Genomic DNA, 18,310 nt, shown 5'->3' with positions numbered 1-18,310 from the left:
TGATAGGTCTAAGAGTCAAAGAGATCACACAAACAAGACAAGTATCTGCTAATACTAACTGATAGAATCAAAAAGGCAGAGAAAGATCCAACATGGGAACTGGGATACACAGCAGACTCATAGGATGGCAGATGTCCTAAACAACACTCCGGCCTCAGAATCAGCCCTCAAGGCATTCAGATCTGGCTGAAGAGCCCATGAGAGTATAGCAGGCATGGAAAGCCAAGATATCATGGAAAAAAAAAAGACCTAAATGAAGGATCTCTGTGAGTGAGATCCCAGTGGAAAGAACGGGGCCATCAAAGAAGGAGGTACCCTTCTCCGAAGGGAGGAGAGAACTTCCACTTTGACTATGACCCTATCGGAATAAGACCAAAGTCAGCGAACTCTAAAGGCTTCCATAGCCCTGGCAACTCATGACTAGAGCCTAGGGAGATTACTGACGCCATGAACAGGAGTGTCAAATTGTTAAGTCAGCAACAGGAGTCACTGTGTACTTACACCCCATGCGGGATCTGTCCCTAATGTGTCGTCTAAAGTCAAGTGATGCTATGACTGGTACTGAAACAGTATTTTTATACTTTGCGTTTCTGTGTGGGCGCAGACTGATGAGGTCTTTGCTAATTATATACTGAAGTGATCTTCTGTATATAAAGAGAATTGGAAATGAAAAAAAAAAACAACCTGGTGTTAAAATGGAAATGGCATAGAAAATTAATTATTTTGAAAAAAAAATTATGTAGGATCTCTGTCTTTAATGTGCTGTACATTGCTATTTAATGCTATAATTAGTAATCCAATGGTAGTTTTTTCACTTGATGTTGCTATATGGGCAAAATGTTGAAATCTTTACCTAATATATACTAAATTGATCTTCTGTATACATAGAGAATTGAAAATGAATCTTTACATGAATGGAAGGGGAAAGGGAGCGGGAGGGGGGAGGGTTGCGGGCGGGAGGGAAGCTATGGGAGGGGAGAAGCCATTGTAACCCATAAGCTATACTTTGGAAATTTATATTCATTAAATAAAAGTTTAATAAAAAAAAACAAAAATTAGAAGGAACAACAACAACAAAAAAAAGATTAGCAAAATAAGAAATTGGTTTTTTGAGAAGATAAATAAAATAACAAATCTGTAGCCAGACTAACAAAGAAAAAAGAGAAAAAAACGCAAATAATTAAAATTAGAGATGAAAAAGGAAACATTACAACTGACACCACTGAAAAATAAAGGATGTTAAAAAGCTACAATGAAGAATGATATGCTAATACACTGAAAAACCTCAAATAAATGAATAAATTCCTGGATTCAAATAATCTATCAAGATTAAATCAAGATGATATAGACAATCTAAACAGACCCATAACAAGCAATGTGATTGAAGCATTAATCAAAAGTCTTCCATCAAGGAAAAGTCTGAGACTTGATAGCTTTACTACTGAAATCTACAAAACACTCAAAGAGGATGTAATTGTGATATTCTTCACGCTATTCCAGAACATTGAACAGGATGTAACTCTGCCAAACTCTTTTTATGATGCCAGTACTACTTTGGTGTCCAAATCAAAGACATCACATGGAAAGAAAACTACAAGCCCATATCCTTAATGAACATAAATGCCAAGATATCAGCAAAATACTAGAAAATCTAATCCAAAACCACCTAAAATGATATACCATGATCAAATGGGATTTATCCCAGAAATGAGAGGGTGATTCAACATTCACGAATCAATACATATCATAAATCACATCAATATAATTAAAAACAAAAACTATATGGTCATCTCAGTAGAGGAAAATAAAGCATTTAAAATAAGATTCAACAGCCCTTCATGATAAAAATCCTCCACAAATTAGGTATAAAAGGAACATTCCTCAAATTATAAAAGCTAAATATCACAAACCAACAGCCAATATATTAAATGGGGAAAAACTGAAAGCATTTCCTCTCAGATCTGGAATAAGACTGCTCACTACTCTTATTCAATATGGTACAGGAATTTTTAGTGAGAGAAATGAGGGAGGAGAAAGATATAAAGGGTATCAAAATTGGGTAAGAGGAAATAAAATTATCCATGTTTGCATATTACATGATGTTGTACATGGAAAAATCTAAACACTCTACCAAAAAGGTGTTAGAACTGATAAATCAACTCACTAAATTTGCAGGTTATAAAATAAACATACAAAAAACAGTAGCTTGTTTGTATGCTACTTATGAACTCACAGAAAGAGAAATCAAGAAAGAAATCCTATTCACAACAGCCAGAAAAAATCAAATATTTAGGAAATATCTCTACAATGAAAATTATCAAACATTGATGAAAGAAACAATGGACTCAAAAATTGATATTCCTTGATCATGAATCAGAAAAATAAATATCATCAAAATGTCTATATTACCTAAAACAATTTACAGATTCATTTCAATCACTATCAAAATACCAATGACATCCTTTACAGAGTTAGAAAAAAATCTTAAAAATTCGTATGGTATCACAAAAAACCCAGAATAGCCAAAGTGATCCTAAGCAAGAAAACCATCTGGAGGCATCACGATGATACCTGATTTCAAAGAATACTATAAAGCTATAGTAATTATACAGCTTGATACTGGTATAGAATCTGATACATAGATCAAGTGAATAGAATACATAGCACAGAATTTAATCCATGTACATACATCTATATGATTTTTGACAAAATGTTCAGACCATACAGTGAAGTAAGGACAGTATCTTCAACAAACAGTGCTAGCAAAACTGGAGATATATATATATATATATATATATATATATATATATATATATTAGGTTCATACCACTCACCAAAAGTAAACTCAAGATGAATCAAATACCTAAATTTTTAAAAGATTTATTCATTTATTTGAAAGTCAGAGTTACACAGAGAAAGGAGAGGCAGAGAGAGAGAGAGAGGTCTTCCATCCTATGGTTCACTCCCCAATTGGCCACAATGGCCGGAGCTGCACTGATCTGACGCTAGGATCCAGGAGTTTCTTCCGAGTCTCCCATGGGGGTACAGGGACCCAAGGACTTGGGCCAGCTTCTACTGCTCAAAGACCTAAATTTAAGACCTGGAACCATGGAGTTGCTGGAAGAAAATGTAGGGGAAACACTGTAAAACATTGATGTAGGGGATGACTTCTTGGACAAGACCCCCAAAGCACCAGCAAAAAAGCAAAAATAAACACATGGGAGTATATCAAACTCAGAGGCTTTATCACAGCAATGGAAATGATCAATAGTGTGAAGAGACATCCAACAGAAATGGGGAAAAATATCTGTTAACCACCTATCTGACAAAGGATTAATATCCTGAATATATCAGCAACTTAAAAAACTCAACAAAAAAGAAACAACCAATCTAATTGGAAAATGGGCAAAGGACTTCAATAGACAATTCTCAAAAGAATAAAAATATATCAAGGAAATGCAAATCAGAACCTGATTGGGATGTCACCTCACCCCTGTCAGAATGAATAAAATCCAAAACACAGAGAGTAACAAATGCTCATGAGGATGTGGACAAGGGGAACACTTACACACTCCTGGTGAGAATGTAAATTAGTGTAGCAACTGTGGAAAACAGGGTGGAGATTTCTTTCAAAGCTAGAAATGAACTTGCCATATGATCCAGAAATCCCACTATTGGGTATATACTCAAGTCTTGAACACTATGTATAAAAAAAAATCTGCACCACCATGTTTATAGCAGCACTGTTCACAAGGGCCAAAATCTGCAACTGACCAAGGTGTTAATCACCAGGTGAATGGATAAAGAAAATGTGCTATTTACATATACAATGGAATATTACTTCATTATAAAAAAGAATGAAATTCTAGTATTTGCAGCATAATGGACACAACTGAAGGACATCATGTTGAGTAAAATAAGTCATACAGAGAAAGACAAATATTATGTGTTCTCCATTATATATAGGCTCTAAAATTTAAGAGACAAATACAAAAAGAAACAGAAAAAAAAGAGAAAAAAGGAGAAAAAAATCTGTGTGAATCATATTGATGCAAATATAGTTTTGTAAAACTTTGTTTTGTATCATTTTCAAACCAATGGTTAACAATGTTACATATTACTGTAGTTTTTTTTTCTTTTTTCATTTATTAAACTTTTATTTAATGAATATAAATTTCCAAAGTACAGCTTATGGGTTACAATGGCTTCCTTCCTCCCATAACATCCCTCTCACCCGCAACCCTCCCCTTTCCCGCAACCTCTCCCCTTCCATTCACATCAAGATTCATTTTCAATTCTCTTTATATACAGAAGATCAGTTTAGTATATATTAAGTAAAGATTTCAACAGTTTGCCCCATATAGCAACACAAAGTGAAAAAACTACTGTTGGAGTACTAGTTATAGCATTAAATAACAGTCTACAGAACATTAAAGACAGAGATCCTACATAATATTTTTTAAAATTAATTAATTTTCTATGCCATTTCCAATTTAACACCAGGGGTTTTTTTTTCAATTCGAATTATCTTTATATACAGAAGATTGATTCAGTATATAATTAGTAAAGACCTCATCAGTTTGTACCCACACAGAAACACAAAGTGTAAAAATACTGTTTCAGTACTAGTTATAGCATCACTTCACACTAGACAACACATTAAGGACAGATCCCACATGGGACGAAAGTACACAGTGACTCCTGATGCTGACTTAACAATTTGACATTCTTGTTCATGGCGTCAGTAATCTCCCTAGGCTCTAGTCATGAGTTGTCAGGGCTATGGAAGACTTTAGAGTTCGCTGACTTTGATCTTATTCTGATAGGGTCATAGTCAAAGTGGAAGTTCTCTCCTCCCTTCAGAGAAAGGTACCTCCTTCTTTGATGGCCCTGTTCTTTCCACTGGGATCTCACTCACAGAGATCTTTCATTTAGGTCTTTTTTTTTTCCCATGGTATCTTGGCTTTCCATGCCTAAAATACTCTCATGGGCTCTTCAGCCAGATCCAAATGCATTAAGGGCTGATTCTGAGGCCAGAGTGCTATTTAGGACATCTGCTATTCTGTGTGTCTGCTGTGTCTCCTGCTTCCTATGTGGATTGTTCTCTCCCTTTTTGATTCTATCAGTTAGTATTAGCAGACCCTTGTCTTCTTTGTGTGATCCCTTTGACTCTTAGACCTATCAGAGCCATCAATTGTGAGCTGAAATTGATCACTTGGACTAGTGAGATGGCATTGGTACATGCCATCTTGATGGGATTGTATTGGAATCCCCTGGCACATTTCTAACTCCATCATTTGGGGCAAGTCTGATTGAGCATGTCCCAAATTGTACATCTCCTCCCTCTCTTTTTCCACTCTTAAATTTAACAGGGATCACTTTTCAGTTAAATTTAAACACCTAAGAATAATTGTGTGTTAATTACAGAGTTCAACCACTAGTACTAGAACAACAACAACAACAACAACAAAATACTAAAAAGGATAAAGAATTACATTGTACATCAAGAGTCAGGACAAGAGCTGATCAGGTCATTGTTTTTTATAGTGTCCATTTGACTTAATAGGTTTCCCCTTTGGTGCTCAGTTGTCGCCGGTCAGGGAAAACAAGTGATATTTGTCTCTTTGCGACTGGCTTAATTCACTCAGCATGATGTTTTCCAGATTACTCCATCTTGTTGCAAATGGCCGGGTTTCATTGTTTCTTACTGCTGTATAGTATTCTATGGAGTACGTGTCCCATAATTTCTTTATCCAGTCTACTGTTGATGGGCATTTGAGTTGATTCCAGGTCTTAGCTATTGTGAATTGAGCTGCAATAAACATTAATGTGCAAATGGCGTTTTTATTTGCCAAATTAATTTCCTTTGGGTAAATTCCAAGGAGTGGGATGGCTGGGTTGTATGGTAGGGTTATGTTCAGGTTTCTGAGGAATCTCCAGACTGACTTCCATAGTAGCTTAACCAGTTTGCATTCCCACCAACAGTGGGTTAGTGTCCCTTTTTCCCCACATCCTCTCCAGCATCTGTTGTTGGTAGATTTCTGAATGTGAGCCATTTTCACCGGGGTTAGATGGAACCACATTGTGGTTTTGATTTGCATTTCTCTGATTGCTAGTGATCTTGAACATTTTTTCATGTGTCTGTTGGCCATTTGGGTTTCCTCTTTCGAAAAATGTCTATTGAGGTCCTTGGCCCATCTCTTTTTTTTTTTAACTTTTATTTAATGAATATAAATTTCCAAAGTACAGCTTATGGATTACAATGGATTCCCCCCCATAATTTCCCTCCCACCCACAACCCTCCCCTTTCCCGCTCCCTCTCCCCTTCCAATCACATCATGATTCATTTTCAATTCTCTTTATATACAAAAGATCAGTTTAGTATAAATTAGGTAACGATTTCAACAGTTTGCCCCCATATAGCAACACAAAGTGAAAAAAAAATACTGTTGGAGTACTAGTTATAGCATTAAATAAGAGTGTACAGCACATTAAAGGCAGAGATCCTACATAATATTTTTTTTAAAAATTAATTAATTTTCTATGCTTGGCCCATCTCTTAAGTGGGTTGTTTGTTTTGTTGTTGTGGAGTTTCTTGATTTCTTTGTAGATTCTGGTTATCAACCCTTTATCTGTAGTATAGTTTTCAAATATTTTTTCCCATTATGTCGGTTGCCTCTTTACTTTTCTGACTGTTTCTTTTGAAGTACAGAAACTTCTCAATTTGATGCAATCCCAAATGTTAATTTTGGTTTTGACTGCCTGTGCTCCTGGGGTCTTTTCCAAGAAGTCTTTGCCTGTGCCTTTATCTTGCACGGTTTCTCCAATGCTCTCTAATAATTTGGTGGGTTCGGGTCGTAGATTTAAGTCTTTAACCCATGTTGAGTGAATTTTTGTGTAAGGTGAAAGGTATGGGTCTTGCTTCAAGCTTCTGCACGTGGAAATCCAATTTTCCCAGCACCATTTATTGAATAGGCTGTCCTTATTCCAGGGATTAGTTTTGGATCCTTGATCAAATATAAGTTGACTGTAGATGTTTGAATTGATTTCTGGTGTTTCTATTCTGTTCCATTGGTCTATCCATCTGTTTCTGTACCAGTACAATGCTGTTTTGATTACAACTGCCCTGTAGTATGTCTTGAAATCTGCTATTGTGATGCCTCCGGCTTTGTTTTTGTTGTACAAATTGCTTTGGCTATTCGAGGTCTTCTGTGTCTCCATATGAATTTCAGCATCATTTTTCCAGATCTGAGAAGAAGGTCTTTGGTATCTTGATTGGTATTGCATGAATGTATAAATTGCTTTTGGGAGAATAGACATTTTGATGATATTGATTCTTCCAATCCATGAGCATGGAAGATTTCTCCATTTTTTGGTATCCTCTTCTATTTTTTTCTGTAAGGTTTTGTAGTTTTCATCGTAGAGATCTTTAACGTCTTGGTTAAGTTTATTCCAATGTATTTGATTGTTTTTGTAGCTATTGTGAATGGGATTGATCTTAGAAGTTCTTCCTCAGCTGTGGCATTGCCTGTGTATACAAAGGCTGTTGATTTTTTTTTTATTTTTTTTTAAACTTTTATTTAATGAATATAAATTTCCAGTGTACAGCTTATGGCTTACAATGTCTTCCCCCTCCCATAACTTCCCTCCCACAAGCAACCGTCCCCTCTCCCGCTCCCTCTCCCCTTCCATTTGCATCAAGATTCATTTTCAATTCTCTTTATATACAGAAGATCAATTTAGTATAAAGATTTCAACAGTTTGCACCCACATAGAAACACAAAGTGAAACATACTGTTTGAGTACTAGTTATAGCATTAAATCACAATGTACAGCACATTAAGGACAGAGATCCCACATGAGGAACAAGTGCACAGTGGCTCCTGTTGTTGACCCAACAAATTGACACTCTAGTTTATGGCGCCAGTAACCATCCTAGGCTGTCGTCATGAGTTGCCAAGGCTATGGAAGCCTTCCAAGTTTTCCGATTCTGATCATATTTAGACAAGGTCATAAAAGACAGAGTGAGGATAGTAACCAATGATCCTAAGAGTGGCATTTACCATGTTTGAACAATTATACAGCATTAAGTGGGGAAGAGGACCATCAGTACACACAGGTTGGGAGTAGAGCCATTGGTGGTAGAGTAGAGGTTATGATTACAAAGGAATGAGGCCCAAGTGCACTAGACAGGGCCTAGAACAAAGGACAGAGTCATTATTAGAGGAGCTAAGAAAGGTGCTGTCTAAGCTACAATTAAGTTTTCTGATTGAGAGGCAAATAGAACCTGATAGAAGGGGCTTGATAATAATCTGGTGGGCTTTAGGCCTTGTAAATTCAGAGGCCCAGACCTATCTATCTCTTCACATGGGGTATATCCTAAGGGAGGTGTGAACCTCCTAGGGGAAGGCACTCTGTTGACTTTCATTACTTGGCTGGCCTGGGAGGAGAGCTGGCCAGGTAAAGGCAGGGGGCATCTCTAACAAGAAATTTACAGTTCTGCCTGCAATGTTGCTGACCCTACTTGACCATACCCTCAGCTGCAGTGGTCACTTTGGAAGTTGGGCTGAGTGAAGGGCTTTTCAGCTTAGAGCCAATAAGATCTGTGGCTCTGACCTGGGCATCCTTCGACTCCAGGGCAGGTCCATTTCCAGTGATCCAACTCTTGGCAGAGCTGCCAGGGCTCTTCACAAGCTGACTTCTGCTGAAGCCCAGGCTTACCACATTGAAAGCCACTGCAGTGGACTGGCCTGTTGGGTCTCCTTGAGGGCAGATCACTGTACAGATCAGCCATTAATAGGCCTGCCACCCATTGCTTCTGATGCCGAGCTTTCTTTTCCTCCTGGTTTGTGTTAAAGCAGACCAGAGGATGCAAGTCAAGGGAGTGCCCAAGTCCCATCTCTAATCTTCGGTGGCCTGAACTACAAGTCTATAGTCACAAGCACGTTCTGTAGTAGTTTTTCTAAGGTAGACAATGCCCATGAGGAAAATTGTATTCTCACTTTAAAAAACTTTCTTTCCCTTTGGTCTGAAAGGGAGGTTTTTTCTACTTACTGTATACTTCGCTGATGGCGAAGTGAATCTAGCTATGAGATTATTATTTAAGTTCTTATTTTGGCTATGCTATTGCAGAAAAATGTTAGCCATCTCTTTTATAAGGTCTAAAGATTAAATTGTGCATCCTACAGATTCCTTCATAATAGAATTAGTTTCCTACCTTGAAGAGAATAGAGAAATGAAAGAACAAGTTGGGCTTAGAATAGAGAAATGAGGGAGCAAGTCCTAGATCGCTTGCTGACAATAGCAATATCACATGAATACTTAGCAAACAGTTTCAACCATTCGATAACAACTTAAGAAAACATTTACCATAAGGTCCAATGCCTTCTATAAATTTTAAGAATCATGTATTTGAAAACACCTCTTAAATATCTAAAATGTTTTTAGTTTCTTTCTACCAACAAGTATAAAACATATGATACACAGATTCAGGTCCCACAAATTAAAATGTATCTTTGATTGATTTTAGCAGCTTAAATTTATGGACAATCTTATCTATAAGCCATTTAAAATAAAACTCTTAATAAAATTTCCCCATGTGGACATACAATATGTACACACATATAACATAACATAATAGACCAATATAGCAATTTTAATAACAGCTTTTAAAATCTTTAACTCTTTTTGTAGATTGCCAATTGATTTCAATTGCTTTTTGTTTTTAGTAACCTCAGTTAACCATACTTTCTCTCAGTTGGTACTGTTGATACATTATTGGCTTCATCTGTTTACAGAGCCATCCCAAAGTACTGAATACAATGGAAGTGGCTGGAAAAAGTCCATAGGAACCTATAGGAGGACAGCTAAACACAGAACCAACAACGCTTTAGTTTTATGAGCAGCACATCATATATAACAGTGGATGACAAAAGACTTTAAATCGCCATGTTTCAAATTATAAACTCATCAACCAACAAGAGGCACTTGCTTACTTCACAGTATTTTTGAAAGCACCTGTAGGATTTTACAAGTATTTAACCCTTTAGGCCTCTGGGGCTTTCTCATTAAGATAACTATCATGTCTAGTAACACAAGATCATTAGACTTTTTAATTCTCAAACATTTGTATTAATAGCATTTTCCATTATAGAAACTTAAAATCTGGTACCACATCACATCTTAGTTGGTGTCTCTATAAGATGAGAGACATAGGTCCTTCGATTTTTCAGTTGGGCCCAAACTGGAAAAACCAAAGTCCAGGATTTACTGGAAATTTTAGAGACCAGATTGTTTGAAACTTTGATTTTTTGACTGCCTGTCAAGAATGCCAGGAAGGCTCAAAATCCAAAATATCTGGTTGAAATAAGATTTCTTAAAATCATGACATAATATAGACCAAATTTGATCACTGTTACAAGGTGATTATTCAAATTTTTGAATAGCTCTTAATAAAAATTCAGCTGTTTTTGAACAAATAGAATTTAACAGACATCAAGAGAACATAATAGATTACTTTAACACATTGCTTTAACAGAGCATCAGAGTTTAATTCTATGTCAAAGAGAAATTGAGCTTCCTGTGATCTTTTGCTGTGAGGTTTCCTTCCTTTACCTTCTTTCATATTGGTGACCATGTTTCTGTGTTTCTGTGTGTAACACATCTTTAAGCATCTTTTGCAGGGCAGGATGAGTGGCAACAAATTCTTTCAGTTTCTGTTTGCTACGAAAAGTCTTAATTTCACCTTCATTCACAAATGAGAGCTTTGCAGGATATAGTATTCTGGGCTGGCAGTTTTTCTCTCTTAGTACCTGGGCTATGTCTCGCCATTCCCTTCTAGCTTGTAGGGTTTCTGATGAGAAGTCTGCTGTGAGTCTAATTGGAGATCCTCTAAGAGTCATCTGACGTTTCTCTCTTGCACATTTTAGGCCCTTTTCTTTATGTTTCACTGTGGTGAGTTTGATGACAACATGTCGTGGTGAGGATCTCTTTTGGTCATGTTTATTAGGGGTTCTATATGCTTCCTGTACTAAGATGCCTCTGTCCTTCTCCAAACCTGGGAAATTTTCTGCTAGTATCTCACTACAAAGGCCTTCTAATCCTTTCTCCCTCTCCATGCCTTCAGGAACTCCTAGAACCCGAATGTTGGGTTTTTTAATAGTATCCTCTAGATTCCCGACAATATTTTTTAGATTTCTAATTTCTTCTTCTTTTCTTTGGTTTGCCTGTTTCCTTTCCTGTTCTCTGTCTTCTAAGTCTCATATTCTCTCTTCTGCTTCGCCCATTCTGTTTTTAAGGCTCTCTAATGTGTTTGTCATTTGATCTATTGAATTCTTCATTTCATTATGATTTCTTGTCACTATCACAGTTTCATGTTCCACTAGTTGTTTCATTTCATTTTGATTCCTCCTTAATATTTCACTTTCACGAGAGAGATTTTCTATCTTGTCCATGAAGGATTTCTGTAGTTCAAGAATTTGTTTTTGAGAACTTCTTAATGTTCTTATCAATTTTTTGAGATCCGCTTCTTGCATTTCTTCGATCTCATCATCTTCATAATCTTGAATTGGGGTGTCTTTTTCATTTGGGGGCGTCATAGTGTCTTCCTTGTTCTTGTTAGCTTGGTTTTTGCGTTTGTTGTTTGGCATGTTGGAGATATTTGGTTTCTTCACTGTGGTGTTTTTTCTTGTTACACTATGGCTCTATATTAAGTGGACTGTCTGCTTTCAGTGGAGCCTTAGAGGCTTGAGATGAGTGTGGACTGAGAGCTGTGTTTGGTTCCTCAGGGTTGAGGGTGTGTCAAAGATGACACTCCCAGGTTAGGTGTGGTAAATCTTTCTTTTTTTGATTTAAAAGGGAAGTAATTCCGCACAGCTGAACGTAATTGGAGGTAGTTAGCAGGCAAATGATATACCCACAGGAGCCAGAGATCGGAAGCTCTTTCCCAAGGACCACACAGGGATTCTCTGCTGCCCTCAGTGTGGGCTCCAATTCTCCTGCAGTCTCCCACTGGGTTGCCAAGTTAGAGGCTAATCTCCTGTTATTTCACCCCTCCCCCCAGAGTCAGGTTTTTCTGCTAAGCTCAGGGCTGGTGCAGACCTGAGGTCGCCCTGCTTATGACGTATCTCCAAAATGGCGCCTGCTCTGTCTTGCTCGCCTTTGAGAGGTGAGCGGAGAGAGAGAAACTTGTGTCTGTATCGGTCACTATTTTTATTTTTTTCGTATCTCTCTTCTAGTTAGCCTGGTGAACTTTTCCCCCACGGATTTTCAAGCCTCGTTCCCTCTAGTCTCCTCTTTCCGCTTGCCCTTTGGTGTCTCGGGCTATGGAGGTTCGGCTCACCTCGCGTTCCAGCGCTGGTGTGTTGAGTCTGCCGCTGGTGTCCCGAACTTGGGCTCCCACGCTCTCCACGCAGGTCCACTGTGAATCACTAGTTCTGGAAGAGTTTCCTCTGCTGTTTCATCCCCTACTCTTCCTTGACCCTGCAGTATCTCCACTTATATTAAACTTTCTCTCCCCCCGGAGTAATAGTGTGCTCCCTGCCTATTCCGCCATCTTGCCGCCTATTTTTGTGCATTGATTTTATATCCTGCTACTTTGCCAAACTCTTCGATGAGTTCCAGCAGTCTCTTAGTAGAGTTCTTTGGGTCCCCTAAATAGAGAATCATATCATCTGCAAAGAGGGATAGTTTGAGTTCTTCCTTCCCTATTTGTATCCCTTTAATTCCTTTTTCTTGCCTAATAGCTCTGGCTAAAACTTCCAGAACTATATTGAATAGCAGTGGTGAGAATGGGCATCCCTGTCTGGTAGCAGATCTCAGCGGAAATGATTCCAACTTTTCCCCATTTAATAGGATGTTGGCCGTGGGTTTCTCATATATTGCTTTGATTGTATTGGGGAATGTTCTTCCATACCCAGCTTGCTTAGAGTTTTCATCATGAAAGGGTGTTGTATTTTATCAAATGCTTTCTCTGCGTCTATTGAGAAAATCATATGGTTTTTCTTCTGCAGTCTGTTAATGTAGTGTATTACGTTGATTGTTTCGCGAATGTTGAACCATCCCTGCATACCAGGGATAAATCCCACTTGGTCTGGTTGGATGATCTTTCTGATGTGTTGTTGCATTCTATTGGCCAGAATTTTATTGAGGATTTTTGCATCTATGTTCATCAGGGATATTGGTCTGTAATTCTCTTTCAATGCTGCATCTTTTTCTGGCTTAGGAATTAAGGTAATGGCGGCTTCATAGAAAGACTTTGGGAGGATTCCCTCTTTTTCGATTGTTTTGAATAGTTTGAGAAGAATTGGAGTTAGTTCTTCTCTAAATGTCTGGTAGAACTCAGCAGTGAATCCATCTGGTCCTGGGCTTTTCTTTGTTGGGAGGGCCTTTATTACTGTTTCAATTTCTGTCAGTTATGGGTCTGTTTAGGTTTCCTATGTCTTCCTGGCTCAATTTAGGTAGGTTGTATGTGTCCAAGAATCTATCCATTTCTGATAATTCTTTTTTAATTAAACTTTTATTTAATGAATATAAATTTCCAAAGTACAGCTTATGGGTTACAATGGCTTCCCCCTCCCAAAACTTCCCTCCCACCCACAACCCTCCCCTTTCCCGCTCCCTCTCCCCTTCCAATCACATCATGATTTATTTTCAATTCTCTTTATATACAAAAGATCAGTTTAGTATAAATGAGGTAACGATTTCAACAGTTTGCCCCATATAGCAACAGAAAGTGAAAAAAAAATACTGTTGGAGTACTAGTTATAGCATTAAATAAGAGTGTGCAGCACATTAAAGGCAGAGATCCTACATAATATTTTTTAAAATTAATTAATTTTCTATGCCATTTCCAATTTAACACCAGGTTTTTTTTTTCATTTCCAATTATCTTTATATACAGAAGATCGATTCAGTATATAATTAGTAAAGATCTCATCAGTTTCTACCCACGCAGAAACACAAAGTGTAAAAATACTGTTTCAGTACTAGTTATAGCATCACTGCACATTAGACAACACATTTAGTACAGATCCCACATGGGATGTAAGTACACAGTGACTCCTGTTGCCGACTTAACAATTTGACACTCCTGTTCATGGCGTCAGTAATCTCCCTAGGCTCTAGTCATGAGTTGCCAGTGCTATGGAAGCCTTTGGGGTTCGCTGACTTTGATCTTATTCCTATAGGGTCACAGTTAAAGTGGAAGTTCTCTCCTCCCTTCAGAGAAAGGTACCTCCTTCTTTGATGGCCCCGTTCTTTCCACTGGGATCTCACTCACAGAGATCTTTCATTTAGGTCTTCTTCTTTTTTTTCTTTTCCATGGTATCTTGGCTTTCGACGCCTACAATACTCTCATGGGCTCTTGAGCCAGATCCGAATGCCTTAAGGGCTGATTCTGAGGCCAGAGTGTTGTTTAGGACATCTGCCATTCTATGAGTCTGCTGTGTATCCCACTTCCCATGCTGGATCTTTCTCTCCCTTTTTGATTCTATCAGTTAGTATTAGCAGACACTTGTCTTGTTTGTGTGATCGCTTTGTTTCTCCTGACTCTAGATGTACAATGTAATACTTTATCATTTTTAGTATTTGGTGTTGTTGTTGTTGTTCTAGTACTAGTGGTTGAACTCTGTAATTAACACACAATCGTTCTTAGGTGTTTAAGTTTTAACTGAAAAGTGATCCCTGTTAAATTTTAGAGTGGAAAAAGAGAGGGAGGAAATGCATACTTTGGGACATGCACAATCAGTCCTGCCCCAAATGATGGAGTTAGAAATATGCCAGGGGATTCCAATACAATCCCATCAAGGTGGCATGTACCAATGCCATCTCACTAGTCCAAGTGATCAATTTCAGTTCACATTTCTGATAATTCTTTTTATTTCTGTGGTGTCTGTTGTTATGTTTCCATTTTCATCTCTGATCCTATTGATTTGGGTCTTTTCTCTTCTTTTTTTAGTTAGTTGGGCCAATGAGGTGTCAATTTTGTTTATTTTTCTTAAAACCAGCTCCTCGTTTGGCTGATTTTTTGTAATGTTTTTTTTTGGATTCAATCCTGTTGATTTCTTCTTTGATTTTAATTATTTCTCTTCTCCTACTGGGTTTGGGTTTGGTTTGCTGCAGATTTTTTAGATCCTTGATATGACTTGAAAGCTCATCTATTTGGTGCCTTTCCAATTTCTTGATGTAGGCACCTATTGATATAAACTTTCCTCTTAACACTGCTTTTGTTGTATCCCATAGGTTTTGGTATGCTGTACTGTTATCCTCATTTACTTCCAGAAAATTTTTGATTATTATTTTGATTTCTTCTATGACCCGTTGTTCATTCAGGAGCATGTTGTTCAATCTCCATGTGTTTGCACGTGCTCTGGGGATTCCCGAGTTGCTAATTTCCAATGTCATTCCTTTGTGGTCTGAGAAGCTGCATGGTATGGTTCTAATTCTTTTGAATTTGCTGAGACTTGCTTTATGGCCTAGTATGTGGTCAATCCTAGAGAAGGTTCCATGTACTGCTGAGAAGAATGTAAATTCTTTATGTGTAGGATGAAAAGTTCTGTGGATATCTGTTAGACCCATTTGGGTTAGAGTGTCATTTAAATCTACTGTCTCCTTGTTGATCTTCTGTCCTGTTGATCTATCTATCTCTGAGAGTGGAGTATTGACGTCCCCCAGTACTATTGTATTGGGGTCTAAGTCTGCCTTTAAGTCCCTTAACAAGTCCTTTAAATAAACCGGTGCCCTGTAATTAGGTGCATATATATTGATAATCATTATATCTTCCTGTTGAATGGATCCCTTAATCATTAAATAGTGCCCCTCTTTGTCTCTCCTAACAGTTTTTGTGGTAAAGTTTATGTTGTCTGATATTGAGATGGCTACGCCCGCTCTTTTTTCAATTCTGTTGGCATGGTATATCTTTTTCCAGCCTTTCACTTTCAGCCTGTATGCATCATTGTTGGAGAGATGAGTTGCTTGTAAGCAGCAAAAAGATGGGTTTTGTTCCTTAACCCAATCAGCCAATCGGTGTCTTTTAACTGGACAGTTCAGGCCATTAACATTCAATGTGACTATTGAGAAACAGTAACTTTGCCCTTTCATTTGCCAAAGATATTTTCTAATATATGGCTTGAGATTCCTGTGATCTTTTGCTGTGAGGATTCCTTCCTTTACCTTCTTTCATATTGGTTACCGTGTTTCTGTGTTTCTGTATGTAACACATCTTTAAGCATCTTTTGCAGGGCTGGACGAGTGGCAACAAATTCTTTCAGTTTCTGTTTGCTGTGAAAGGTCTTTATTTCACCTTCATTCACAAATGAGAGCTTTGCAGGATATAATATTCTGGGCTGGCAGTTTTTCTCTCTTAGTACCTAGGCTATATCTCGCCATCTCTCCTGGCTGTAGGGTTTCTGATGAGAAGTCAGCTGTAATTCTAATTGGAGATCCTCTGAGAGTAATTTGGCATTTCTCTCTTGCACATTTTAGAATCTTTTCTTTATGTTTCACTGTGGTGAGTTTGATTACGGCGTGTCGTGGTGAGGATCTCTTTTGGTCATGTTTATTAGGGGTTCTATAAGCTTCCTGTACTAGGATGTCTCTGTCCTTCTCCAAACCTGGGAAATTTTCTGCTAGTATCTCACTACAAAGGCCTTCTAATCCTTTCTCCCTCTCCATGCCTTCAGGAACTCCTAGAACCCGAATGTTGGGTTTTTTAATAGTATCCTCTAGATTCCCGACAATATTTTTTAGATTTCTAATTTCTTCTTCTTTTCTTTGGTTTGCCTGTTTCCTTTCCTGTTCTCTGTCTTCTAATTCCGATATTCTCTCTTCTGCTTCACCCATTCTGTTTTTAAGGCTCTCTAATGTGTTTGTCATTTTCTATTGAGTTCTTCATTTCATCATGGTATCTTGTCACTATCACAGTTTCGTGTTCTTCTAGTTGTTTCATTTCATTTTGATTCCTCCTTAATGTTTCGTTTTCATGTGACAGATTTTCTATCTTGTCCATTAAGGATTTCTGTAGTTCAAGAATTTGTTTTTCAGAACTTCTTAATGTTCTTATCAATTTTTTGAGATCCACTTCTTGCATTTCCTCTATATCTTCATCTTCATAATCTTGCATTGGGGTGTCTTGTTCATTTGGGGGCATCATAGTGTCTTCCTTGCCCTTGGTACCTCGGCTTCTACGTTTGTTGTTTGGCATGTTGGAGATAATTTATGGGTTTTTTTTTCTGTGATGATTTTTTTCTCGTTATACTATGCCTCTAAGTGGGCTATCTGCTTTGATGGATCCTAAGAGGCTGTGATGGGTGTGGCCAGAGAACTCTGCTTGATTCTTCAGGTTTAAGGCTGTGCAAAAAGTGACTCACCTTGCTCCTTGCTGGATCTCTCTCTCTCTCTTTCTCTCTCTCTCTCTCTCTTTTGACTCAGTTGGGAAGTAATTCCGAATGGCTGAGTGGAATTGAGGGTAGTTGAAATCTGGCCTCTGTGAGTATTCTTTTGATCTACCCCTAGGACCTCACAAAGAGTTTATGCAGCCCTCAATGTTCTCAAGTTTCACCATAGACCCAAAGTTACTGAGTTTGTGTACTCATTGCCTCTTTACATATGTAAAATGGTGCCTGCTCTTTGTTTTGCTCAAGTGGAGGGAGGGGCCTCTGCCTTTCCCCACTAATGTCTCGCGTTTCTGAGGCTTTTGTCTTACCTCCTGTTCGTTCCTGCGCTGGGGAGATTCTGCAGCTCGGCTCCCGCGGTTGGGTTTCCACGCGGTGGGCTCCTTGTAGGTCCTCTGTGTCACATCCACTAGATCCGGAAGCATTTCCTCTGCAGTTTTTTTCTTGAGTCTTTTCCTGAGGCTACAGTAATTCCACTTTTATGAAACTTTATTTTCCCGACTATCGGCGCACGTCCTCACTATCCGCCATCTTGGCTCCGCCCCCATTACTGTAGTTTTAATAATCTGTGAGTCCTTTAAATTTCACTGTATATGGGTGCAATGATCATTTTTCAATTCAATTATTGTTTATATCCATTGTCTATATTCTCACCGAACTAGGTTATTTTCGCTTTTTACTTGTTGAACTTCTTATTTGGTGAAGTATTAAGTCTTTTTGCTATAATGTAATTTTAAAATGTTATCTCAAAAATTAAAACAGAGATAAAGAAAGAGGTGAGAGGGAGAGAGAGGGAGGGAGGGATGGTAGGAGCAAGGGAATATCATTATGTTCTTATAATTTTATCTACAAATCAAATTGAAAGAGTTAATAACTAGTGAAAGTTAAGATATTTTTTAAAGTTGAACTAAAACTACTGC

This window comes from Lepus europaeus, chromosome X (assembly GCF_033115175.1).
Source record: "Lepus europaeus isolate LE1 chromosome X, mLepTim1.pri, whole genome shotgun sequence".
In the NCBI taxonomy this organism is placed as follows: Eukaryota; Metazoa; Chordata; class Mammalia; order Lagomorpha; family Leporidae; genus Lepus; species Lepus europaeus.
This window is presented reverse-complemented; position numbering follows the sequence as displayed.